The 26,707-nt window shown below is 43.2% G+C and overlaps 1 protein-coding gene across 1 annotated transcript in view; it reads left to right on the top strand.

Moving 5' to 3' along the window:
- The first annotated feature begins 10,636 nt into the window (after positions 1-10,636).
- LRRC8D (leucine rich repeat containing 8 VRAC subunit D) overlaps positions 10,637-26,707 on the top strand; it is an 87,866-nt gene continuing 71,795 nt past the window's right edge. Inside the window, exon 1 of the mRNA XM_050962127.1 lies at positions 10,637-10,725. The gene's annotated coding sequence lies outside the window, so the exon portion shown is untranslated. The remainder of the gene's footprint in view (positions 10,726-26,707) is intronic.

The following is a 26,707-nucleotide window of genomic DNA, read 5'->3' as shown; positions in this document are numbered from 1 at the left end:
GTATTTTATAGAATAAAAGTCCCAGTACAATGAAATACAGTGAGGCCATCAACAGAAGTAAGGCCTTTGGGTGCTGCTCAGTGTATAGACAGATTTGTGATTTATCACGTCTGGATGCAATGGCTTAATGGTCTAATCTTCAGGTTTGAAATACTTATGCTCCCTGGAACTGTAGTTTAAATCTCAGCAGCTTTGACTCAGCCTTTCTTCCTTCAGAGACCAACACACTGAGTTCTGGACAGTTTACACTGTGTTGGTGTCTTGAAATGAGGCTGTATGAATATTGGTCCTGTTTGGTCAGCATGGACAGAGAATCCATGATCCTGTTCATGGGATTGGGACTTGCCACCCTCCATATGCACCCCAGTGTGCTGGTCCAAAATTACCTTCCCTTTCTCTTAATGATTTCTGAGCGAATTAATCAGGGCTTTGAATATGTAAGTACTATGTAACATTGTTTTAATAGCCTACTATTAAAAGCAGAAGACAGAGATGAATACCCAGATCTTTTCTCCAAAGAAGTGGAAATAAAGCTGCATTGCACTAAGTGCTGCCTTTTCCAGGGTAATTCTTAACCAATTAAAAGGGTAGGGAGTTTTAGGGCCTCATTTGCAAGGTGCTGAGCACTCCTTGTGAGGTGCCAAGTGCCCTCTGCTCTTGTTGACTTCAAACACCTCACAGGTATTTAAACAGCTAATGTATCTGTGCTACTTGACACTAACATGACTACTGGACCAGTATGTGCTTGTGACAATATTTTTCACCATAGTGTTATTTCCATGCATGATGTAGCACCCCTCAAATGAAATGTTTTTGCTATTTGAAGATTAGCAGCGTCCAACAGCAGAGGGAGCTCTATGAGAGGAAGAAGGAATGAAAAGCTGACAGTCTGGCAAAGGTTTATTGAAGACCAGGCCTGTCAGATGAAGAGAGAGCCCAGGGAAGTGGGTTAGTGCGGGTGAGTATGAAAAGCAGTGAAGATGCAGCTAAAGGAGTTTTTAAAACCTTGAACAGACAAAAGAGAGAGAGGTTGGGGAGGGGACAGGGAAATGGAAGAGAAGCAGCCAAAATATAACCTAGATGCCAAAGAGGCACTTTATAAAGACAAGAAAAAGGCTGAGAAGAAAAGTGCTGAGACATTATCACTCTAATGTAGTAGAAGAGATGTCTGATAGTAACTAGTTCAGAGAGAGAAGCTGTTCCATTGCTTTTTGTCCATTTTAATGAGAGAAAATATTGTTATATTGTTACAAACTCACTTCTTGTCAGCATCACTAAGAAGAAGGGGCGGCTCCAGGCTCCAGCACGCCAATCGTGTGCTTGGGGCGGCAAGCCACGGGGGGCGCTCTGCTGGTTGCCGTGAGGGCAGCAGGCAGGCAGGCTGCCTTCGGCGGCTTGCCAGCGGAGGGTCCGCTGGTCGCATGGCTTCGGCGGACCTCCCGCAGGCGGCCGCCGAATCCGCGGGACCGGGGACCTCCCGCAGGCAAGCTGCCGAAGGCAGCCTGCCTGCCGTGCTTGGGGCAGCAAAATGCCTAGAGCCACCCCTGCTAAGAAGGTGGCTTTTTAGTGTTTTGAATGGAGAAACTATGGTGGCTTGGCAAACTAGGAAAGGGAATCAGGAATTACCTGGGGTCTTTACAGTATGTAGCATTAGGGAAGACTGAGTTATGAAGGCTAATTTATCAGGGGGTGTCTAGTCAGAGTGGCTTGAAGAATTTGAGTACTTTGATTTGTTGACATGTTTTTTCAACAAGTACCAGGAAGATGATTTCACTAGAGTAATTATTTCGTCTTGTGGATTCATTTTGCCTTGAGTAGAGACTCTAGAGTCAAGTCGGTGATTCTGTTTGATATATATTCTGTGTACACATAAATAGCAGAATGAAATGAAAGTGAAATATTAGTCTAGCAGCTCCAGATGAAATTGACTCATCTCTGCACCACAGATTTTTAGGTCAGAAATGGCAGGATTCGGAATCTGCAGACTCACAAGTATAGAGTCAATGGCAGGAGTGATGGGGGTGTAGAAGCATCCCCAGGCTTGAAGTGGTTTCCGTCATATAGCGTTTACAGTTTTGTTCAGTGGCTCTCAGCCCTATTATAAAATTGTTCAAATGCCACTGATCAATGGGCCCAGTATCAAGTATCAAGGTAAGGAGGATGCTGTAATTGTAGTTCCCCAAACACCCTAGCTAACCCTCTGTGTTTTAATGAGATTTCTTTGCTCTCTGTTCACAGAATAACTTGTGGTCCTTTTGGTCTCGCCTACGCTGTTTATACAAGGCCAAATAGCAAGAGAGTCAGGAGCTGCTGCATATAAAAACTAAATGAAACCCTTTTTCTGATGCTCTGCCTACTCCCAGCCCTTGCAGGACCTTGCCTTGCAAGCCTAACCTGACAAGGTATTGTGTGTCCTCATTCACTTTAGTGGGAGATGCACTCAGCATCTTGCAGGCTCAGGGTTGTGGTATTTTTCATCCACATCTATCTTTTTTGGCTCTCCCTCCTACCCCACCTTTTCTCCTCTTGCTCTGAACGTGCTGCCCCGTTGTGCCTCTCCTTATGTACATGTGACTTGGCTATTTTTAAACTTTCTTCCTCTTTAAAAATATTAACTCAAGAGACTTTAATGATTATAATTTAGGTACTTAAAGCAGGAGTTGTGGGGGGCAGTAAAGGTTCAAAGCTAGCACAACACTAGTTAAGTGCTTTGGAAAGCTACAGCTGACTGGCCATTTTTTTAAAAACCACTGTCTCCCCCTTAATGATGCAATGCAATTTATTTTTGTGTCATGCACATCCTGCACAGTGCCACAGATCCTTTGCAGAGAAACTCCGTCACAGACTGAAGGGAGATGAGGGTATCAGGCAAGAATTGAAGTAGGGAACAACTGACTCAAATGTCCCAGAGGCCGAGGAGGCAGGAAGACAGCTCCAGCTAGTTGGGCAGCCTGTGTTCTGACAGCCGAAAGCCTCTTGTAGTCCCCCCTTATTGTGGTCAAACAGTCTTTAACTTTCATTTTCTATTCAGTCATTTTAACGCATGTAGCAGGTGAGCGAGGAGGAAGGATATAGGCCTTTCTAAGTTCAATGCAATGCAAAGTTTGAGTGAGTGAAAGCTATGACTGAAACAGGGCCTAATTCAGACCTGTTCCTGTGAGGTGCTCAGCACTCTCATCTCCCTTTGACTTCAGGGAGTTGAGGGTACTCAGCACACCACTAGATCAGGCACATGGGAAACAGAGTGTGTATGCCTGGGGGACGTGGACATATACCAGATCCTACACAATAGGAGCAGCTGCCATTTTAGATGTCAAAAAACAACCCAAAACTTTAGCCCTCCTTCTGAGTAGGAGTCATGCCCCGCTGAGTTCACAGTGCTGCAAATAACAGGCTCAGCAGTGGGGGATGGGATATATAGACAGGAAACTACATTTTCACAAGCATAACTCTTGCTCCCCTGCCGCACCAACCTCTCATTGTGGATTTTGTGGGGTTTAAAACCCTTTAATCAATGAGTACTAGCTATAGATGGTAAGCAAGCTGGGGCAGCCTGTTTGCTAGGTGTGTGCAGCACCTTGCACAGCGGGCTTCTGATCCCTTCCGGAGGCCTTTAGTACAAATAATCACCATCATCACCTTCAATGTACAGCAAGACGGCTGTGCCAGGCACTCATGGCAAACTGAAAGTCATATCTGGGGTAGGTTACTGGTGTAAAATTCATTACATGCGAGAGGAATGTTTTAAAACCCTACTATTGCCTGCCTGCGCTCATCCCACACTCAGACTCTCAGGAGTAACGGGCGATTTGTTACATCTTGGAAGTAAGGTAGAACTTGTACTGTCAGCAGGATTTTCCTTTTTACAGCAGTAATCCCTGACTACTTTTCCGAGTTCAGGATGAGGGCCTACATACCCCTTTGACCTTCTGTCAGTATAAATTGTGTTCTAGATTTGGTTGGGTTTTTTAACATCATGTTTGTGTTCTTTTACTTTCATTTTGCATTTTCTCTGCACCCAATAGTATAGTACAGTACAGTAAGATGGCCATACACAAAACTCCTGCTGTCTTATTAAGCAGTCAGTTAATCGCTAATCCATTGTAATTTATTCTTTAGTGTTCTGCTGCTTAAATGTGCTGTGTAAGGTATAAATTTGGAACTTTGGAGCTGTTATTTCATAGCTTGTAATTGCTTGCTAACATTACCTAGCTTTCAAATGTACTCAGTTCACATTTCTTAAAGGAGATTGACCAACTGGTTATATCTTCCATAGAAATTCATTTAAAAAAAGTGAAAATATCAGAAAAAAACCTAAGTATTCAATGTAACCAAGAACAGCAGACACAAACTACTTCTGGCATCTTTACCTTCACTTGAAGAAATTTACTGAACTGCTATTTGCTAATCCACCCAAGTTATTAATAGATAAAATATTACAGTTTCTTCTTATTTCAGCAAAGATTTAAAAGCTGAATTTTCATAGCAGTGATATCTCATTGCGAAAACTTCATTACTTTCACAAAATACTGTATAGCAGGCTGAGTACATTCTTTAAGTATCAGAAGTAGTAAGAATTGGTGGGTGCAATGAAGAGATAAAGGAGAAATTAAGGAGGGTAAAGATATTACAGATTGTAATTGATTTCTTTGAAAGTCTTTGCACTCTTTTCAAGTACAAAGAAGATATATTGTCAGGTTGATTTCCCTCCCCCTCTCCCCCAAGAGGAGGCACTGGAATGAATAAATCAAGAGCCACAGGTCACAAGGATTGTGCAGTAATATATCCAAGTGTTCTGAAGGAACTTTGGTGTGCCCGACCATCTAACAAATATATGCAATCTGTCATTGAAATTGGCTGCTATACCAGGGTTGGAGGGTAGCCCAGTGTGGCACCTATGTTTACAAAAGGTGCTAGTGTGAGCCTGGACATTTCAGAACAGTGAGTCCTACTTCAGTGTAAAGAAAATTGTTTGAAACAAAGATTAAAAAGAATATTATAAAACACCAGCATGAACATGATAGGAATAAACCAGCAATGGTTCCACAGAGCAAAACTGTGCTTCTCTAATATACTAGAATTCTTTGAGCATGGTTTAAAGCTGGCTGACATAATTTATTTGGACTTTCAAAAAGCTTTGCCAGTGTTCTGGTTACAGGGCCAGCTGCACTTTAGACTCCCTTCAGTCCCTCTTGAGTGCACCTTCACATCAGGTGACAGATTGGCCTCCTGCCCTTCTCTCAAAGAATGGAATCCTTCAGTCCAAGCAGTCTTTCTCTGGGCTGCAACCTCCCTGTTGTCCAACTGTGTCTGGCATGGACAGCGGGTATCAAAAGCTGGGGGAGACTGAACCTCCCCGAACAGCCCTGCATAGCCCCACCCACACTCCACCCCCAGACCTCCTTACTTCCTGGGCATTTTGTGGCCAGGGCAGTGGGCTGGGGGTTGTGGGGGCAGGGTTGTGGCTAGGGACTCCAGGTGGCTGGAGCAGGTGCTTGTTCTGCCCACCCACTCGGCGCTCTGGGGCAGTTGTTGTTGTTGGGCCACTGTGTGAAAGGGGGCAGGAAGGGGCCGGGATCTAGCCTCCCCAGGCCTGCCGTTCACCCACCGGGCACCACACATGGTGTCTGGCAACTGTAAGTCCTTTTCCTCCAGGGGCTTTTGACCAACAAGCTGATTAAAGTAAAAAGGGCTGCTTCAAAACAAAGCATTGTGTAGTCCCCCAAAGGTACATAGCACACAAAGCAAAGGGCCTATATGCATCTTTCCCCTTACCTAAACCTTAATCTTTCCCTGCAAGCATTGGTAAATTCCATTCAGCCCAGTTATTTCCATCTCTAGGCTGAGAGAAGCAGACTGCACTGCATTCTCTCCCTCCTTTGGTGTGTTTCTGCCAGCATTTCCCTTCTGGGCAGCTGCTGACAGCCCATTCACCACCCCCTGCTTCCCTCAGCCAGTATCTTCAAGGTTTTTAAATCCCCTTTGATCCTAGGTTCTGCCTGGGAAGAATAAATTTAGCAAGCCAGGGATATTCCCCAATCATTAGCTTTCCCATTCTTTCCTTAAAGACCACTGGTATTCTCTGGGACTCTACCTTATCTTTACCATTGTTTGTTTCTTGTTGGTTTCCCCCTTGCAGCCTCCTTTGATTTAACTCTACGCAGCCAGGCAGGACAATATCACACAGGCAAACTGAGATGCATATGATATTTAAAAACAAATAAAATGGCTATTTTACTCATTCTCCACACAGTGTCTCTCACAAGAGGAAATATATTGTCTTTGGGAGAGAGGTAGAATGCTGTTCTCTATTAGAAATTATCTAGGAATAAATGGGCAATTTCTCAGCCTGGCAAAATGTAGAGAAGGTACTCCAGAGTTCCCTGGTATGGCTGATATTCTCTAATGTATTTATTAATGATTTGAGAAAGCAGGGACTGGTGAGGTGGCAAAGTTTGCGAGTGGCACAAAATGATTTAAGTTAATTAAGAATAGAAAATTAGCCTAATTAAAACTAAACTTCAGTTGTAAAATTAAATGAATAAATTACATTCTGTGATGCACTATCACTGTATTTTTGCTTGCTAATGTAGTCACTAATTCACAAAATTCAGCAATCTCTAAAACCTACCGCAGCTACTAGTGCAAATTAGCAAGGCTCACTCATTTTAATCATAAAGGGTCAGATTCATTCCTACCCAGGGACTGAGCTGCAGTTTGTGCCTCCTGTTCATGGGCTTTTCAGGTTCAGGGAACCCCCTTCTGTTTCTCCTATATCTTTTTTTAGATAACATAACTTGAGGGCCACTTTACTCCTGTAGCAATGGCCAGCTGTGGACCGCTGCAGGAAAGCAGAGAAACTGGGGGACAGGTTTGCCCTGGTCAGGCCGTTTCCTTGAGCCAGAACCACCACCTCCTTCCTCCATCACACCTCGGAATGCCTCACATCTTATGGAGAGGACACACAGCCATCCATGTGCCAGGCATATGGGCCCCTATCTGGCAAAAGGGGCCAAAGGGCAATAAGGAATTGGGCCTAAGGGAGACTCTTCTGAAGAAGGCAAACATCACAGTCAAATCCGGGGAAATGTTAAGAGTTTGTGTGACAGGAAAGTTTTAAAATAAGGGAGGCATAGAGCTTAAAAAGAGTTATAGTTACCTCTGAGACATGTAACTAAAAGAGATAACATGTTCTGTAGGAGGTGAGCCTTTTACACTCTATTACAAAATCTACCACGTTTCTGTCAGAACTGGGCTCTAATGGTATCTAGAGCTCTCTGGTTCTAGCTGTTTTCTCACTTACTGCTCCTGGATAAAAAAATTTCTTGCTAGTATGTCTGGATTTAGCAAGATTCCTTTAATTTGACACTAAACTTATGTGGATCCAGCTAGTTTTGGCAAGTTCTGAGTTGGTAAAAATCTTTTTATGCTTGACTGTAGACAGCTGGCAGAAAAATTCAGGATTTCCCAATCACTGACTCTTTTTATTATCTGTCTTCACCTCTCTTGATGATTACCACCATGGACTGCTTTTATCTCTGTTCATCCTTCACTGCATGGAGCCCCAGTAGCAGAGACCCCACATAAGCATGGCCTCTATGTCAGTTTAAAACCAAACAAATTACCCTACCAAGGTTAAACTTGTGAGACTTTTCAAAGCTGGCCAAAAATAATATAAGTGATGATCTAAGAAAGAAAAATCACCAAAAGCCAGACTGAGCTTCCTAAAAAACAGCTTAAAATAAATTACAATTAATTATTCTAAACAGGAGCTGAGCTAAAGACAGAACTGAAGTAAATTAAAATAAATTGATGAAAACAGTGCTAAAAGATGAAAGCTGTATAGAGATGACCTAATTTTCCTTTGGTCTCTGAAGCTGATGCTGCTGAAGAGGTCCTTCTTCTATAACTTTAAAGAGCTTTAAATGGAGAAGAGCAGGTTACAAATAATCAGATTTTTAAAAAGCAAAGGGATAACTGGGCCATAAAGCGTCCCCAACCAGGCAGCTGAAGATCCCTAACTGGATAGCACCCCATTCCAACTTCCCAAGTGAAGGGGTATTGCTGGAGAGCAGTGTACATGTTTGGGAACCCCTATGAGCGTAACAGCTTCTAAAAGGCTGTCACAAATGAATGTAGACTATTGTAGACCCTGGAATCCCATGGAAGGAGAGAGGGCAAAGCTGTATAAACCTACCTTTTGATCCCTCTCCCCACTTTCCAGGGCCTGTAATAAGCACCACATGGATGAACCAAAAGGGAGTTACCAAAAGATCCTGTTTGCAAATAATTCTTTAGATTATTAAAACTGAACGGATTTTAAAATTCAAATGTACTTTATACCATTTGTGGTGTTAGTTTCCTATTGCATTTCACTTATCCTGGACAATGAAACAAACTGTTTGGTTTTATTTTGTTTATAGGTGTTTTGCTGTTGTTTCTGGTACTCAAGCACTAGCACAGTACGACAATGTTTGGGTTGCAAACACTGCAAGAAACATTGAACTCCAAACCAACATTATGTTTCCACTGAAATTATTTGTTTTTAAAGGTTATAGTCTATTAAAGGTTTCAGAGTAGCAGCCGTGTTAGTCTGTATCCACAAAAAGAACAGGAGTCCTTGTGGCACCTTAGAGACTAACAAATTTATTTCAGCATGAGCTTTTGTGGGCTACAGCCCACAAAGCTTTCTTTCCAAATCCTAAACATGCAGTGATGTTATAGCTGTGTCTGTCCAAGGATATTAGAGGGACAATGTGGGTGAGGTAATATCTTCTACTGGACTAACTTCTGTGTTTTTGTCTTTTATCGTTATCCTGTGTGAGCTCATTCCAGACCTGAGTGAGTCTCATTTCAGCCACATTTAGTGCACTGGCTAATGTACACCACATCCCTGATGGGGGAACACTTTTCACAAGCAATCACTCTCTCTCTGACCTATAAATCCTCATCCTTAAAGGAAACCCACACCCCACCTTCAAAAATGAGCCTGGGATCTTAAATTCATAACCTTGCTAGACACTAAAAATCATGGTCCTAATAAAGACACTAGATTTATGGCTTAGTACAACAATCTGTAACTCATTAACCCCTCTTTATGTCCTATGACTACAGAGGAGTTAATAGGCCACTTCACCGTGAATAATCCCTTAGATATGTGCTTATGCTAAATTCTGTTTGACCTTGTATTTAGCTGTGACCCTCTGAAGGGCTTGTCTACATTGCAAAGTTGTCGACAAAACTTTTGTCTTCCATGGGTACTTAAAAAAGACAAAAGTTTTGCCCAAAACAAGTGGCAGTGTGAACAACGCTCCTGCCCACAAAGCTAACATTGCTTGCAGGGCTGGAAGTATTTTGTCGGTGCCGACAAAGTATGGAAAAAGAGTGTTTACAGACACTGACTTTTAGCGACGAGAAGCCCTGAGTATCTTTCCCAGACCTGAGGAAGAGCTCCATTAAGTTCAAATGCTTGCCTCCCATAATGGAAACTGATCCTCTAGCAGATATTACGTAACCCACCTTGTCTCTCCACAATCTGAATAGTGAGTTTAAATTGCCTTCATCTGTCTCTTTATAACGAAAGAACCTTAAAGTTCTAAATGTGTTAAAGGTAAAGATATGATTGACTTATAGAAAGAACATTAAAAGAGCTCATAAGAATTATAGGCCTCCATCCTGCAACATTTATGAACATATTTAATTTTAGGCATATGAGTCAATAATATTGTTTTCAATGGGACTAGTCATGTGCCCAGAGTTAATAACCTTCAGGACTTGGGACAGAGTTCTCAGAGCACTGAGATTCTTGCCATGTTCTTATAATAAAACTATAATGAATTTTGTGTGTGTGTGTGTGGGGGGGCACGTACACATATTCCACTGCCTGTGTAGAGTCCAGAGTGGTTGGCTGTGTGTCCTATGTCCCATACAGCCAAAAACCATTCTCCTGTAGCGAAAGCTGTGCCTGTGGTTTTGGAACAGAGGATCTGAAATCCATTCTCGGTATTGCCAGGCAGCCCCACATGGCCAAGATGTTTAACACAATGACATTTATGAAGTCCTGAGTGGCCGTGGAGTTACTGACCACTAAGACTTTGCCCTTCCCTTTGGGGTGCTCGAGGGTCCCTATGTCGCTCTTCCCCGTGTCAGAGACAGCCAACTAGACACAGCGGTATTAGGTAACTTGCCCAAAGTCCCAGTGCCCCGCACCGTGGTGAAGCTGGGCTCGGAAGGGGGCCCTGGAACGTGGGCCGGGCCGTCGGGGCGCGGTGAGGTTGGAGCGGCAGCAGCTGTGGCGATCCTGCAAGCAGCGGACCTAGAAGCAGGGGAAAACACCCGGGGGGGGGAACCTATTGCACTCTCTTCCCTCCACCCCCATGCGGGGCGCCCTGGGTCCTGCAGCGAGGGAGATTCGCAGGCACCTGTAGCGAGCGGCCCTGGACCACCTGAGCCCTGGCAGCGCAGAGGTGCCGCGCAGCGCAGCGGGGAGGGGAGGGGACTGGCGATCACATGGGCGCTGCCGCGGGAGCCATTGGCTGGTGCCCCAGCGGCCGGGCCGGAGCTGCTCCGAGCAGAGCCATGTGCTGCAGCGTGGCGTGTGGCTGCGCGGCGCGGGCTGCAGGGTGCTGCTAGCCGCCGGGAGCCCCCGCCCCGCCTCCATGGCCGCCCCGCCGGAGTGATTCGCCGTGCGGCTGCGCCCAGCTACCTGCCGCGCCCTCCGCCAAGGTTTGTTACTGCAGCCCCGGGCAGGGAGCTGCAGCCGGGGTGGTGCGGACAGTGGAGGCCCCCGGGCAGGGAGGCTGCTGCAGCCTGGTACGGGGGGGATCGGTGCCAGCAGGGATCCCCCCCACCCTAGAGCTTTTCGGGGTTAGGGGGAGAATCCGGCTGCTTGGGGGAGCGTCACAGTTCCCGGACAGCGGCGCTGCCCCTCGCCTTCCTCCTTCGCCCCTCCCGCTGCGTCTGCAAGTGCATCGGTCTTACCCGGCGGCTGTAGCTCCGCTAAGGTGAAACGCAGCTCAGCGGCTCTTCCTTATGCAACAGACCGCCGGTTACAGGAAATGCTAAGAATAAAAATGATGTAGCTGTCTCCCAGTGAGGGATCATGTCTGCTCTGACTGACCAGGCAGCCCCAGAGCCTGGCCTGGGCGTGTTAAGGACAGAGCCCATGTCCGGTTGCCAGATCAATACCGGTGCAGGAAAACTGAGCGTACCTTGCCACCCTGGTGTTTTCAGATAATTGCAAAAGTCCATATTTATGTTGGCTAGGAGACCCTTTTAGATAAGGAGAGCTTAGAATTAGTCCAGTACTAGCAAAGTGAACGGAAGCAGGCAGGAATAGTGTCCCTAGATTAATAGTTATAAATACCCACCCTCATAAAAGTAGCTCTGCCTTCCCCTGGCAACAGAGGTATCCGTAAACACTTGGAATACCGGCTAGTGGAAACTGAAAGGGTAACTAGCTTTGCAGTGACAGGAAGAATATTATAATTCATCCAGAGATATTTTCCTTTTTAAAATCTGTTTAATATTTTTACTGTGTGTATGTGCATGTGTGCGTGCACACATGCATGAAGCATTGCATGCCAGAGTATGATACTGAAGCAAGCCTTGGGTATGGAAGTTTACTCCAGCTAAAAAATCCGTCTCTTTCTGGACCCTCTCTTTTGCCATATTGCATTATGAAATCAGCGTGCAACCACTGATTATTTGTGTTTTTTCTGTGCTGTCAAATATTTTCTTGATGTTGCACTAGGCACAGATAAAGGGCCTTAACCTATGCAATGTTTGCTGCGTAAATTTATTATAACATTTCCTACATCAGCACAGACAGACTTTTGGTCAATGAACCATCTTTATTCCACTGCTTTTTTAGGTATCCTTGCTGGTAAATGGCAGTACAATAACACTTCTATAGTGTCTGTTGTATGGGAATCTCAGAGCATTTTCTATTAATCCTTGAAACCCCTCTCCAAGTTAAAGAAGTTTTATTATCCCTGGTCTACAAATGTGTGAACTGAAGTCCAAGGTCACACAGTAAGCCTATGACAGCCAGTAATTGACTCTTCAGTCTGGTCCTCTCTAGGTGATTGACCTATCCCTTGATAAACCAAGTCTCAGGAATGCTTTTTATAATGATGTTGAAAATGTTTTTTCCTGTCTCTAGCAGCAGCTAAATTATCTTCAGCACTGGTTTGTGGTACATGTTGCTGCTCATTGTTGTTAATGGTGGTGGTCTCTCTCTCGCTCTTAAAATATATTTAGGGAAGGCTTAATTTCTGTGCCATACGAACAGGGTTATGACCATCAGCTCTGATAGCATTAAAGATAGAAAAGAAATGATCTATGAAGCTGAACGATAAGCAACTGCTAAGTGGACAGGGGACATTGCGCTTCTAAAAATTAAAATCTGATGGGTTGCTACCAACATCCTGGTCCCCCAGTGTAACCTATGAAATACATTTTAGCCCTCTTTACTTCACAAGCTAAAGGTGCTCTAGTTTCAAATCTGTTAACTGTGTTTCTGTTTTTCCAGTGGGTCTACATTCATTTTCTTCATGACTAAATTAAGGGCTTCAGCAGTGAACAGCAATTCATGTTGTATTGTTTATTCACCACTGGTCTTGGATCAGTATACCAGGCTTCACTCTGAGGCCAGCAGTGAGGTGCTGTGAATTAGATCTATTCTCAGGGATTTATAACTTGGCTGTAAACCTTGTATTGTCTGATTAAACTTGACTTACAAGGTCTTGTCCTGAGAGTAAGTTATTTTGATGCTATTTTATGTGCCTTTATGATGTCTGCCAATTCTCAGCAGAGTCCACTGTACAGAAAATTTAAAGTGTTAATATTAAAATAATACAGTATTTGTCCTAGAACTTGGCATGTAACAAACAAGGAATGTCTGAACAGATACTCTTCTCTGCTGTCAAAATTGCTTTGATAAGGAGACAAAAATTACATTGACTATACAGGGTGGCATGGAGGATGGCACAGTATAAAACAGATTCATAATCTCCAGAACATGATGCTGTGTATATGATGGAAGTTCTAAAATCCATTTGGAAGTGGGACAACTGTCTGTGTAATGTTTATAGACCCAGAGGAGGTGTAGTAAAGCAACAACACTAATAATAACATAGAGAAACATTGTATGCTACTACCACATGAAGGTAATATTGATGGGAACAAGCCTGTTCCTGTAATGACCATGTTAAGAGCTGGGTAAGTTAAAGCAGTCAGACACGCACATAAAAAAATTAAATATCAAACATAGCACTACTATAACTCATTGGAACATGCAAAATCTGGTTCCTCCACGGTATTGCATTGTTTAGCCTTGCTAAACATTTTACTTCTGTGTGACACATGCCACTTTGGTGGAGGCACCAGCTTTACTGAGAGCACATCCAGCTCACTTTCCTCTGACTTCAGAAAAGTGTTTTTCTTTCCACTAGAAGTGGGTAACAACCTGGAGATATGCCAATTATACATCTTCTTTCTGGGCATCTTTCCTAATTCCATTTCTGGTGAGTCACAAAAAACTAATGGTATTGTGGGAAGTGCTTCCAAATGCAGGAGATTAAGAAATGGAATGCATGGCAGCAGTCAGAGAAAACGAGCCAGAGCTCGCGCTCGGCATAAGTAGGCTAAGCAATTGCTTAGGACCCCAAGCAGCTCAAGTTCCCCACCCCCATGTTATTAGTATTTGTTGTGTGTGTGCGTGGGGGAAAATTCCTGTTTAGGCCCCCTCTGGGCCAGCACTGGCTCTGAAACTAGACATAGGTTCTAGGAGCACTTGTAACCATGAATAAATGTGGTAGATGTTGCATGCTTTAATCCAATAGTGTGATAGTCCTGAAAATTCTCAACTGAAGATTGTTCTCTCTCTAGCCCCATTCCTCGAAGCCTTTTCATTGGTTCCCTGCTCTGTATTATCGTGCTTATTCAAAGCCTACTCTGAATGTAGTGGTAGGTGACTTCAGAGGGTTTTGGATCAGGCTCTGTGTCACTAGCTGGTTCTTCCCCCTCTCCTGATCCCCATCTGTTGCTGTGTCATTTCCTCCTCTTGCAGTCTGGCAGTGGGTGGGGGGTGACCAAGAATCCTGAGTCAGTGCCTCATCCCAAGTGGCTGCAAATGGTCTCTCTTCCTGTTGTACCTCTCTCAACCACAGTGGAATTGGCTGGTCTTAATCCAAGGGACCCTGGCTAATCTCTAAGGATTAGAGGATGTTTTGAGGATTAGAGTTCTTAATTAGAGCCTAGTGCTGGAGACAGACATCTTGCTGAAATGTGGCATGCTTTGTCATGCAAGCAGTGTGGGAGCTCAGAGAAATAAACTATAAACCAGTTTCCAAGATACATACTAACAAAAGGGAACACCTGATTATTTAATCAAAATGTTTCTTTTGTAAAATACAAAGAATATAAGGTTTTCTTCTGCCTGTTAAAGGGATAATTGACAATTACAAATGTTCTGTAAGTTCCTTGTCTTCTTGCAGTTTCTTCTTGTTTTCACATAGTTTTACAAACAATTTCTGGCATTACTAATAATGCACTTGAGTAGTAATATTTTTTAAATGATCTTCTCGCAATTTAGGCTGTTTGTTTTTGTATTTCTTTCAACTGTGAAACTAGACTATTCAGTTATGTTTTTGTTTCTGTTCAGTTCCGTTTCCCTGATTCTGCTATATTACCACAATGCCAAATATTGCAGGGGGAGGCTTGCATCAAAACAATTTTTTCCCCCCAGTGAAGTGTTCAGAAAATACAAAACCTAACCAAACACAAACCCTCCACCTCTACAAAGTCTTGGTTTCTGTTAAGACTTGTAGACTCTTTTTTATAAATTTTAAACTATGTGAAAGTGTTTCTTTGGCAAAGCAGACTAAAAACTATGTTACACGCTTTGGACCCAATCCTGCAAAAACTTTTGGAGTTATGTAATTTTTCACACATGTAGTCTCATGGGTCTGCTTCCCTGTAAAAGTCTTTGGCATCATAGTCTTAGGAATGGATCTGCAAAAATTTACTATTGGCCATACTGGTTGGCACCACAGGCTCATGTTTTTAGTGAGTGTTTGCAGGAGTGGGCCTTTAAATCATGTTTGAACACTGGACTGACATTTTTTAGCATCTAGCGGCCTCCAGCACTTGGCTCAGAAAAGCCAATTGTAATTAGTTGTTTTAAATAAATATATCACAGTTTATTCACGGTGACAAGTGCTTCTTACCTCACTCACCTGTCTCTCTCAAGGTAACACCTACTATTGTACCAGCTTCTACCTTGAGAACATTTTAGGTCCCGTTTTTCAATGGTGCAACTCCTTTGACTCTATCAGAATTGTACCAGGGATAGAGTTGGCTTAAAATCTCTTGGGCTGAGTAAAATGGGTGCAGTTTTCTCTTCTCCACTTAGCAAGAATAGGCACTGATTGCCAAACAAAACTTTTTCAGAGACTCCATACAAATTTACTAAAGAACAAAGCCAGCATTCTCCACTTTCAACTAGCTGAGAATCATCTTGTTGTTTTTTGACCTGTTCAAGAGCAAAGTGCGTCACAAGTCAGATTGGCACTTTTGTAACACAGTCAACAAGTAACACTCATTTCCACGTCGGTAATTTTAACAGCCTATTGCTGAAACTTTCTTTCATGAAAGGAATCAAAGCTCTTTTGCAATTTCTTTGTATTCTTCCAGTCTTGCAGACTGGTTTCCCATCTCTTTCCTGAAACAAAGAAGACTATTTTATAGGACCCTGATTTAGCACCTCCAGAAATGCCCTGGGGCCTAAAAATATATTCCTTCTGTGGGAGTAGATTTATCTTTTGGAATCTAACAAGCAAAGTATCTGTTTCACTCATCTTTAAGGAAGAAAAGCAGTGGTATCACTGCATCAAGCACCTGCTTGTTGCCACAGTACAAAGAGAAATAGTTTCATTTCTGTCCTTTTCATTTTATCTGTGTGAATGAAGCTATGAAAATATTGTGCTGATACATTCTTTAATGCTGTTACTGTCTACAACTTTCTCTTTCTGCTTGTGCTCCCCTCTTAGCCACCAAAGTGATGTTCCATATAAGGGGACAATTTGTGCTACTCCACTTTCAAGGGACAACTGTGGTACAAAGCACTACTACATTAGAGGAGGATGGCGAACATTTGCCACCCCCATCTTGAACAAAATGCTCTTTTTGGAAACAATATTCGAGAGGGGAATGAGGAAATTAGCAGGCTGAATGCAGTAGGACAACTAGCAGTAGGAAAGATGAGCAGAGCAGACACGTGGTTCTGCGTAGTCCAGCATTTTGTATTACAGGTGAGACAGTAGAGCCTGTGACCTCTTTTACTGCTTGAAAAGTGTAAGGCTGGTTTCCCCCCGCACCCCCCATCTTAGAAGTATCAGGCCTGGTCATTCCTTGTTTTGTTGGGGGACTCTTTGGAGGACCAGAGAAGTGAAGTGGGAGTTTTCTCAGCCCTCTGCTGAGGAGGAGGAGATGTTTCATACTTTAACAAAGAGTTTCTCTTCCAACTGTCTTTTTTTCTGACATTTGAATTAAAAAGGGTAAAAATAACCCCAATAAACAAGAGTTTGAAACAATCTGAATAAAAATCTGTTTCCATCTCAATTGCTCAGGTTTTGCTGTCTTCATGTTATCTTCCTACTGGTTCTCAAGACTAGTGAGACCTAGACTTCCGATGTAAAGAAAGAAGTAAAGTTAAAATCTTAGGCCTTCTTTAGACACCATAAAGAAACAAACAAAAAGAACACAAAGTCTGATTTTTGTTTTTTTCAGATTGCCTTTAAAGGTATACCTTCACTGCACAGTTACCTGGATGCTTGGCACCCAAGTTAGCTTAGCCCAGGTAGGAGCATTCTCACAGCAAAGCCCTACCCATGTTACTGGATCCTTGTTTTCTGCATATCCATGGGGCGTATCCTGTTGTTCTTTGTGCTGGGGCTTCCACAACTAAGGGTTTGGCTACACTTGCAGCTGTACAGGGCTGCCGCGGGAGCGCTCCTGTGGCAGCGCTTTGAAGTGCGAGTGTGGTCGTGCCGCCAGCGCTGGGAGAGAGTTCTCCCAGCACTGCAGGTACTCCACCTCCCTGTGGGGCTTAGCTTACAGCGCTGGGCTGGGGCACTGTTTACACTGGCGCTTTACAGCGCTGTAACTTGCTGCGCTCAGGGATGTTTTTTCACACCCCTCAGCGAGAAAGTGGCAGTGCTGTAAAGCGCCAGTGTAGCCAAGGCCCAGTTGTGGGAAGACACTGGAAGACTTTCAGCATTTGAGTGGCTTTTGCCTGTGTCTGCACTTCAACGAGGGCATGTTGCAGTCCTAGGGCTTGGCTACACTGGAGAGTTGCAGCGCTGGTGGTGGGTTTACAGCACTGCCCCTTCCTCACTGTCCACACTTGCAGGGCACATACTGCGCTGCATCTCCCTGGCTGCAGTGTTGGCTGTATTCCTGCTCTGCCTGGGGTATAATGATTGCAGCGCTGGTGATGCAGCGCAGCTCCGCCAGTGTGGCCACCAAAAGCGCTGTAATTGGCCTCCAGAGGTATTCGGAGGTATCCCAGAATGCCTGTTCAGCCACTCCCAACAGTGCTGCAAATGCTGCAAATGTGGCCACACTGCAGCGCTGGTAGTTGTCAGTGTGGCCACACTGCAGCGCTTTCCCTACAGAGCTGTACGAAGATAGCTGTAACTCCCAGCGCTGTACAGCTGCAAGTGTAGCCATACCCCTAGTTAAAATGGAATTTGAGCTCTGACCCACCCCGATAGTCATGTAAATTAGCCAAGGCTTAAAGAACCTCCAAATGCAGCTTGAGGTTTTTCTTTGTGGCAGGAAAGGGGAGAGTTTGGGCTAAAACTCAGGCAAGAGCCTGGGTTAACTCTGAAGTAAAGACGTACTTTCAGTGGGTTTCTCCATAAAAGGTGGCTTTTGTTTTCTACAGGAACCTTGGCTTAGAACTTCCTCTAGTGTTGTAAAACCCGAATGGTGCTAGGCCAGATTTCACATTTATTAAAAGCAGTGCTGAGTCAGTGTTGTTTTAAGAACTTAGTGTTCTGCAAGATGATCTCTGCAGTCATAGGAAAGTTATACAGTATTGTGACATTTTAGGGTTCACTGCAGACCAGCAAGGGGTTGTCATTGCCTGTTCTTTAACTCTGGGTCCCTTCAGTGCTATACTGCTGTGGCTAAAAGCCCTGATGCCAACTGCCAATAATATTACAAGTATGCAGGTCCCACCCTGGCTTCACCACCTAGTTACGTTTTGCAGAGTGACCCCAACATCCCCCCAGTCCTGAATTTCCCCCAAATTGTCTACCTCTCTAGTGTCCAGCTCTCTCCTGGACTGCTCACAGAAGTTTAGTCAATATGCTGCAGCTTATTAATTTAACTGGTGTTTGACAAGCACTCTTATTTCAATCACACAACTGAATTGGTTTATAGTAAAAGTGAAACAAGTTTATTAAACAAAAAATCATAGATTTAAGTGATACCAAATATAAGGAATAAGGAAAGAGTTATAAGCAAACAAAAGTAAAAATATGCTTTTAAGACTAAAACTTAATTTCAGCAAGTTACAGTCTTTGCCTAAGTAGGTTTCTTATATAAACTTAGTTCCCAGAAACATCAGCCCCCTTGGTTGAAGGACCCAGTGTCCTTTGATTTCAAGAGTTCCAGCCCCTTGAATCCCTCAAGTGGTAACTCAGACATCTTTTTGCCCCCCCCCCCCCCCCCTTGTATCACCCAAAATTCATTGTCTGTTTCAAAAGCCTGGAAGGCTTCCTGCTGTTCTTCCCTTCTTGTGGACTTCCCCTCCCTCTGCTGATCTGTATGTAAATAGGGCTTCCGTTGGTTTTATTCCACATTGCTTAACTTACAGTAGAGAAATGTAGATAGTTACCTTCCCTCCTGTCTGGGAGAAAATCATTTTCTCCCTGTGTTTAGTCACAGATTTTAAAGCATAACATCATGGAGTATCATAATTCTTCACATTGTGTAAATACATACGTTTCACAATGACATCGATCACAGGTGTGTCACAGGCTGTCAGAAGAGACCTTACTCGATATGCTTTTATAATACAGTACTGTTGTATACAATCAGTGAATTCAATTGCTTATCATTTAAGGTACAGATCCCCTCTTTATAGACCAGTAAACCTTTGAAATGCATATTCAGAATAAGTTCCTTTTCTCCTGCTGGGAAGAAACACCATGTGGTCTGGAGAAGACTTAATGCTGGTTCCTTCCCATGTTAGGTTGATGGCTTTGTTTACCATTTATGTAAATGCATATCCAAGGACTCTCAATTTACCCTGAAGACACATGCAAGCAGGCAGAACCACATTCTGGGTGGGGTGTGTTTTAAAAACATAGTGTCAGCATGTTTTCCCATGTTACCTATTCGTACACCACATAATATTATTACTGGTCAGTAAGTTGTGTGTTTTTCAATGGTACATTACATGCCACCTTTTGATGACAGCTGTGTTAGATGTATTGAGTATGTCAGGCCTGACAAGTTGCTGACACAGAGTAGTGAACCACCAGTGGGCCTCTGGGCAACAAGTATAAAGCCATGGTTATAAGTAGAAATTAATCCACTACACCACACACTTTTTTTTTTTTATGCTTGTTCTTTAAGGCCGGCTGTAGACACAGACCTCAAGATGGGGAAGAAGGGAAACTTTTCAACTAGTAGCAATTGGTAAGAGGTAGACCCCAGGGTAAAGCACCTGAATAATTGGATGATCTCTTGTGCAGAATTACTGAAGTGAGGTGTGAGAGAGAGAATGCAATGCTTTAAAGTTAGAAGAGGGCTGATAACTTAATGGAGATCTTTAATGTAACGTTTGTGTGTATATTTCAAGTTGTATTTCTTAAATGTTTGTTATGCTAATAAACTGTCCATAGCCTGATTGTTTCTGTCTACATGCAGTATGCTGATCAGCAAATAATGCATAAACGGATTGTAAATTAAGCTTTCAGATCAAAGGTTTCATCTGTGGGTATCAGTATTATGTGCAAAAATATTGTTTATACAATACTTATCTGATTCTCATTACAGTGCCTTGCATTGCTACAGTACATAACCTACAGTAGCTATCTCTACTGTAAGTTAAGCAACTTTTGACACTATTATTATTCATTAATAAATCTCTCTGTACTGTACTAATGCAAACCTCCACAAAGGATTCAAACATGTCCACCAACTTACACATTATAGCTAGTGCTTTTTGCACAAATTGCCAAAAGGAAGTCAACAATCCTTTTAGTCTGACAGTTTGTATATTAAAAGTTGACTTGTTGGTCCAGACCAGTGAAAAGTATTACATACTCTCGCCTGTCTACTTCCCCTCCCGCCACCACAAGCACCAATATGGCTACTCTTTCCACATAAATTAGCAATTGCCTTAATCAAAGATGCGAAGAACCAGACGTCACGCTTAATCTTAACTGAGGTTTAAAAATACAAAAGCAGAAGCCTATACACAGAGTTCCTCACAATGACTACTATCCAGAAACTTGTATATGCATGCTCCTTTTCCTTTTTTAAAATAAAGCCCAAGCCTTCTCAAACTGGAAGACCGATAAAGAAAGAAACATGAAACCTTTGAGGCATTTTTTCTCTTTAAAACTTTTATTTTAGGTACTTGTTCTGTAATCTATACCAGGCCTATTCAATATTTTATCTTGCCTGCATATATGATAGTGGAAGATAGAGAATAGGTTTGATAATGCTGGTCCTTCAAAAATACCCAAATCTCTTGTAGTACAAACACATCTTCGTGTCTCATACTTATTTCTCTGCTTCAAAAGATGTGATTCTAGTCATTTACTCTGTCTGAAATACAAAGTGAAAATGGAGTAAGTATGGGTTGTACAATACAAGAACAGAAAAAAGTAACACCTGAAATGGGGGAATGGATGTAAAAAGCATTAGAAGTCTGTTGGACTAGCACATCTTTGGGAGAGTGGGTCATGGAGTCAGGGAGATCTGAAACTGGCCTTCTCTAACAAGAGTTTTAAATCTTTATTATTTAAAATTTTGTGGACACGTAAATTGTTTTTGTTAATTTGGTAAGGGATTAATTGTTGCTGACTTGAGAGAGATCAATCCAAGGCACTCAAAGCAATTTAAGATTGTCCACAACAGAGATTTACACCACTGTAATAAAATCTATTTTAAAATAAGACTTGAAATCAGTACAAATTCTATTTGTAGACTAGTCTTGAGTTACAGGAAAATAAGGATTGTTACTAAATGAAGACAAAAAAGATTGGAAACAGTATGAAGTATGGCAGGTAGAGGAGATAACAGGCACCAATCTGACAAGACAAACACGAGTAAATCTAAAAGGCTAGATCATACCATTCTGCAAGTGAAAGGTGTGGGGATTCTGTTTTTTAGACTGAACATAATCTCATAATTGGAAATAAGGTCTTTGTGCCTAAGGCACTATCCAAACACGCAAGTTGCACCAGTTTAACTAAAATCCATTTAAAAACTGATGTAATTAAGCTGGTGCAAATGAATGGTGTAGATGCAAACGCATCAGTTTCAGACTTATTATATTGATATAGAATGTGCCTGTAAATTTCCTGATGCAAGCTAAATCAATATAAACCAGGTTTAAATCAAATGTAGTGTCCCCACAGAGCTTTGCACCATTTAATTACATCAATTTAAAATTGCCTGTTCAGTTAAACTGGCACTGTGGGTGCAGAGACCAGGCCAGAGTTGAAACGCCATTGGGGCAGTATTCAGGGCTGCTATCCCTCTGTATTTTTTCTGTGGATAAAGAGAGCATTGCAGGTTTCACAACTTACATTTACCACCTCCCAAGCATTCCATTCATTTCCCTCACACCCTCATTTTAAGGGCTTCTTCAAAGGCAATCATATTTATCTGAAAATATTTTTACCTGCCACTTGACCAAGTCTGCATAGCCTTGCACTGAACTTTTCAGTTTGGGGTGTAATGTGATGATAAACCAAAAGGGGGTGGGGGACATGGAACCATTGGCATCTGGTTAGCAGCTTCCGTAATTGCCTATAGTTTAAAGAACTGGCTGATGGCAGCCACAAAAGCCTTCCAAACAATCCTCCCAATGCAGTTTAAAATAGTACATGACACTCTGAATGACTTGTCTCCCAGGGGGAGAGAGAATAAATAAGAATGATGGACGACAGAGACCCTGTGTGGGGAATAGATGAACCCACAAAATGCCTGGCAGAGGAAGACTAGGGAACCCCGGCCTGGGTAGAAGGAGACATAAGCACCCAGAGTCCTTGGCGTCAGAGGAAAGAGGTGGAATGCAGAACTCCTGGCATGGGGTCAGGTTTATAGGGAGTCTTTGAAATAGAGTGGGATGGGCAGGTGGCAACAGAGAGAGCTTGAAAGGGAATGAAAAATTACAAGGAACCCATGTTGTGTGCTGTGAGTTCTGCCAACAGAAGAAACAAACTATGTGACCCTCTATTGTTACAAGTAACACCTAAGACTCTTTCAACTTAGCATATGTCTACACTGCCATTAAACACTCATTGTTGACCCCAGTCAGCTGACTCAGGCTGAGGCTGTAAAATTGTGGTGTAGACATTTGGGCTTGGTCTGGAAAATGTCTACACCCCAATTCTATAACCCCACGAGCTCGAGTCAGCTGATGGGGGTCAGTCGTGGGCATTTAATTGCAGTGTAGACATACCTTGTGAGACTAGAGGGGGACAAAAGTCCTTTCCAGTTTGGTTACTTTGTGTATTTGACAACACTGTGTATATAGTCACTTTCATTGTTTCCTCCTGTATATCCAGTGAGTTTTCCCTGTCTGTGTGGATCTTTCATACAGAAACTGGAGAGGAAACCAGCATTTTTTTAAGTGATTGAAAAATAACAAGCATTGGTGGGTGACTCAGACAGATGGAAGACCTATTGAAATTTGCTTTCAAATTGTTACCTTTAATTTTTAAAGTGTTTTTTGGAAGCTTCACACCTTCCTCACAAAAATGAACTGTTCTCTCCCTGCTCTCTCCTAAAATGGCCTCATCGGTGTTCGAAAAATCAGTTACTACACCTGGTACAGGGATTGTTAGTAATGATGATTTACATAGCAAACATAACAAATAAAAGGATTTGATGACTAATGAAAGAATGAGAACAGGTGTATGTATTCCACATATAGGCAGTGTTATATAGGAAATGGCCATTTGGAGGTCACATGACATGCCAGAAGCACTGAAGGCCTGGCTATGCTGTAGAGATGTAGGTACACCAGTGCACATTTTAAAAAACTTTCCCAATGTTGAGGGGGTCTCAGAGAACAGAGAAGGAATGACAGGGAGAGAAATGGATATCACACAAACTTAAAACATACTTATTTTATAGTGGCCTGCATACTGACCATCCACAATACTAGTGTGTTTTGTTTCCTATATTACAGCAGATGGTTATGTAACTAAGACATGGCTTTGCTGGACTACATTTAAGACAGTCGTCCATAAGACTCAGCCCGTCTCTGTGCTATGCACGCTACAGCAGCACAGCTAGAGCGCTGCAGCTATGCCACTGGTGCTGTAGATGCTTCCTACAGCAACAGAAGAGATCTCTCCCCCTTCCCCGTAGATAATCCACCTCCAGTGGCAGCACCTAGAATGATAGAAGCATTACACCGGAGGTTAAGTTGTCAGAGCATGGCACTAAGGCATGTGAATTTTTCACATTGCTGAGCAACATAGTTATGTCAATCTAAATTTGAAGTTTAGACAGGTGCAGGGGGAAGAACAAAAAAGGTATAAACAGGAGAAAAGTCTTCAAATAGGGTTTGAAATAAAATGGAGAGGCTGAGGTTTACAGGTTCAGGAAGGTACTCCTTAGGGGTGTCTGTACTACAAGCACTACAGCAGCACAGCTGCAACTGATGCTGCTGTAGTGTGGACGCTTCCTACAGCAATGAACAGGATTTTTATCTTTGCTGTAAATCTATCCAAGTGGTGGAAGCTAGGTTGATGGAAAAATTCTTCCATTGACTTTGCTGCATGTAGATTGGGGTTAGTTTGACCTAACTGTGTCACAGAGCATGAAATTTTTCACAGCCCTGAGCGAAGTAGCTAGGTCAATGTAAGTTTTTTAGGTACAGATCAGATCTTAATCTACAGAATGGGGTTGTGCCGGTGTAGCTACATCAGCATACCTAGCCAGTGTAGATGTACCTTTAGTGGCAGAACTTCAGAGAAGGCTGTTGCATCTATCTTGACAATATGGAAAAAGGAATTTGATTTTTTTTATCACCAGATTTTTAGTATTTTTTCTAAAGTCTCCTGCTTACATGAGTCTTTCACCTTTCATTTTAAAAAAAATATGTTTCTAGCTATCATGGTTGCACCCTAAAGCCTCAAACATGCGATGACAAATAACCCAAAATGTGTTCATATTTAAAAAAACCCTCATATTTTGGGGGCCTGCCTTTGTGGTTTTTGAATGCTTGGGATTGACCATACTGGGGGAGGTTCTAGAGAAGGCTGGGATTAAGACTAGAGCCAGTTCATCATTTATTAAAAAATAAGGCACTTTTGAACTGGCACCCAAGATTCATGGGATTATTTGCAGATGGCGATGTTGTGATCAGGCTTCTTGCTGTACTCTTGAAGCAGCAAGGGTGAGGATGCTCCCATACTTGGAAAGGTATCAAAGTAGCTATTCCAGAATGTATATTTAATGTATATTTAATTGTATGGAGACTTATTCTGGAATAGCTATTTTTGGGATATTTCCAACTGCATTGTAGTTTCCTCAGGAAATCAGTGGTGTCACGGAGATAGCTGGGAGTGCTGGTGGCATAGGGTCTGAGTAGAGAGTCCAGATATCCGGACAGTCCTTCAGTGAGAGTGCCAATGCCCGAGATGATGGGATGTCCAGGATTTCCGGGTTTGTGGATCTTGGGTAGTAGACAGAATAACCCTGATTGGTGCTCTAAGGGTATGTTGATTTGTTCCGGAGTTAGTGTAGGGAGTGTCCTGAGTAGATGGTGCAGTTTTTTAGTGTATTCCTCAGTGGGATCTGAGGGAAGTGGCCTGTAGACTTTTTGGTATTGGAGAGTAGTCTGGCAGCCTCCTTTTGGTAGTCAGACCTGTTCATGATGACAGCAGCACCTCCTTTATCAGCCTCTTCGATGATAATGTCAGGGTGGTTTCTGAGGCTGTGGATGGCATTGCGTTCTGCACGACTTAGGTTATGAGGCAAGCGATGTTGTTTTTCCACAATTTCTGCCTGTGCATGTCGGCGGAAGCATTCAATGTGTAGGTCCAGACTGCCATTTCGACCCTCAGGAGGAGTCCATGTGGACCACTGATTTCCTGAGGAAACTACAATGCATTGGTGACCTTCCAGAAAACACCATCCTAGCCACCATGGATGTAGAGGCTCTCTACACAAACATCCCACACGCAGATGGAATACAAGCTGTCAGGAACAGTATCCCTGATGATGCCACAGCACAACTGGCTGCTGAGCTCTGTGCCTTGATCCTCACACACAACTATTTCAAATTTGATGACAATATATATCTCCAGATCAATGGCACCACTATCGGCACCCGCATGGCCCTACAATATGCCAGTATTTTTATGGCTGACCTGGACCAACGCTTCCTCAGCTCTCGTCCACTCACGCCCCTTCTCTACCTACGCTACATTGATGACATCTTCATCATCTGGACACATGGGAAGGAGACTCTGGAAAAATTGCACCACGATTTCAACAGCTTCCACACCACCATCAACCTCAGCCTGGACCAATCTACACGGGAGGTCCACTTCCTAGATACCACTGTGCAAATAAGTGATGGTCACATTAACACCACTCTATACTGAAAACCTGCCGACCACTATGCCTACCTTCATGCCTCCAGCTTCCATCCCAGGCACATCACACAATCCATTGTCTACAGCCAAGTACTGAGGTACAACCACATCTGCTCTAACCCCTCAGACGGAGACCAACACGTACAAAATCTCCACCAAGCATTCTCAAAACTACAATACCCGCACAGGGAAATAAGGAAACAGATCAACGGAGCCAGACATGTACCCAGAAGCCTCCTACTGCAAGACAAACCCAAGAAAGAAAACAACAGGACTCCACTGGCCATCACATACAGTCCCCAGCTAAAACCCCTCCAACGCATCATCAGGGATCTACAACCCATCCTGGACAATGATCCCACACTTTCACAGGCCTTGGGTGGCAGGCCAGTCCTCGCCCACAGACAACCTGAAACATATTCTTACCCGTAACTACACACCGCACCATAGTAACTCCAGCTCAGGAACCAATCCATGCAACAAACCTCGATGCCAACTCTGCCCACATATCTACACCAGCGACACCATCACAGGACCTAACCAGATCAGCCACACCATCACTGGATCATTCACCTGCACGTCCACCAATGTAATATACGCCATCATATGCCAGCAATGCCCCTCTGCTATGTACATCGGCCAGACTGGACAGTCTCTACGGAAAAGGATAAATGGACACAAATCAGATATTAGGAATGGCAATATACAGAAACCTGTAGGAAAACACTTTAACCTCCCTGGCCACACTATAGCAGACCTTAAGGTGGCCATCCTGCAGCAAAAAAACTTCAGGACCAGACTTCAAAGAGAAACTGCTGAGCTTCAGTTCATCTGTAAATTTG

This window comes from Gopherus flavomarginatus, chromosome 7, assembly GCF_025201925.1.
Source record: "Gopherus flavomarginatus isolate rGopFla2 chromosome 7, rGopFla2.mat.asm, whole genome shotgun sequence".
Taxonomy (NCBI): Eukaryota; Metazoa; Chordata; order Testudines; family Testudinidae; genus Gopherus; species Gopherus flavomarginatus.
Note: the sequence above shows the minus strand (reverse complement) of the source record. Positions and strands in the feature narration are given on the sequence as shown.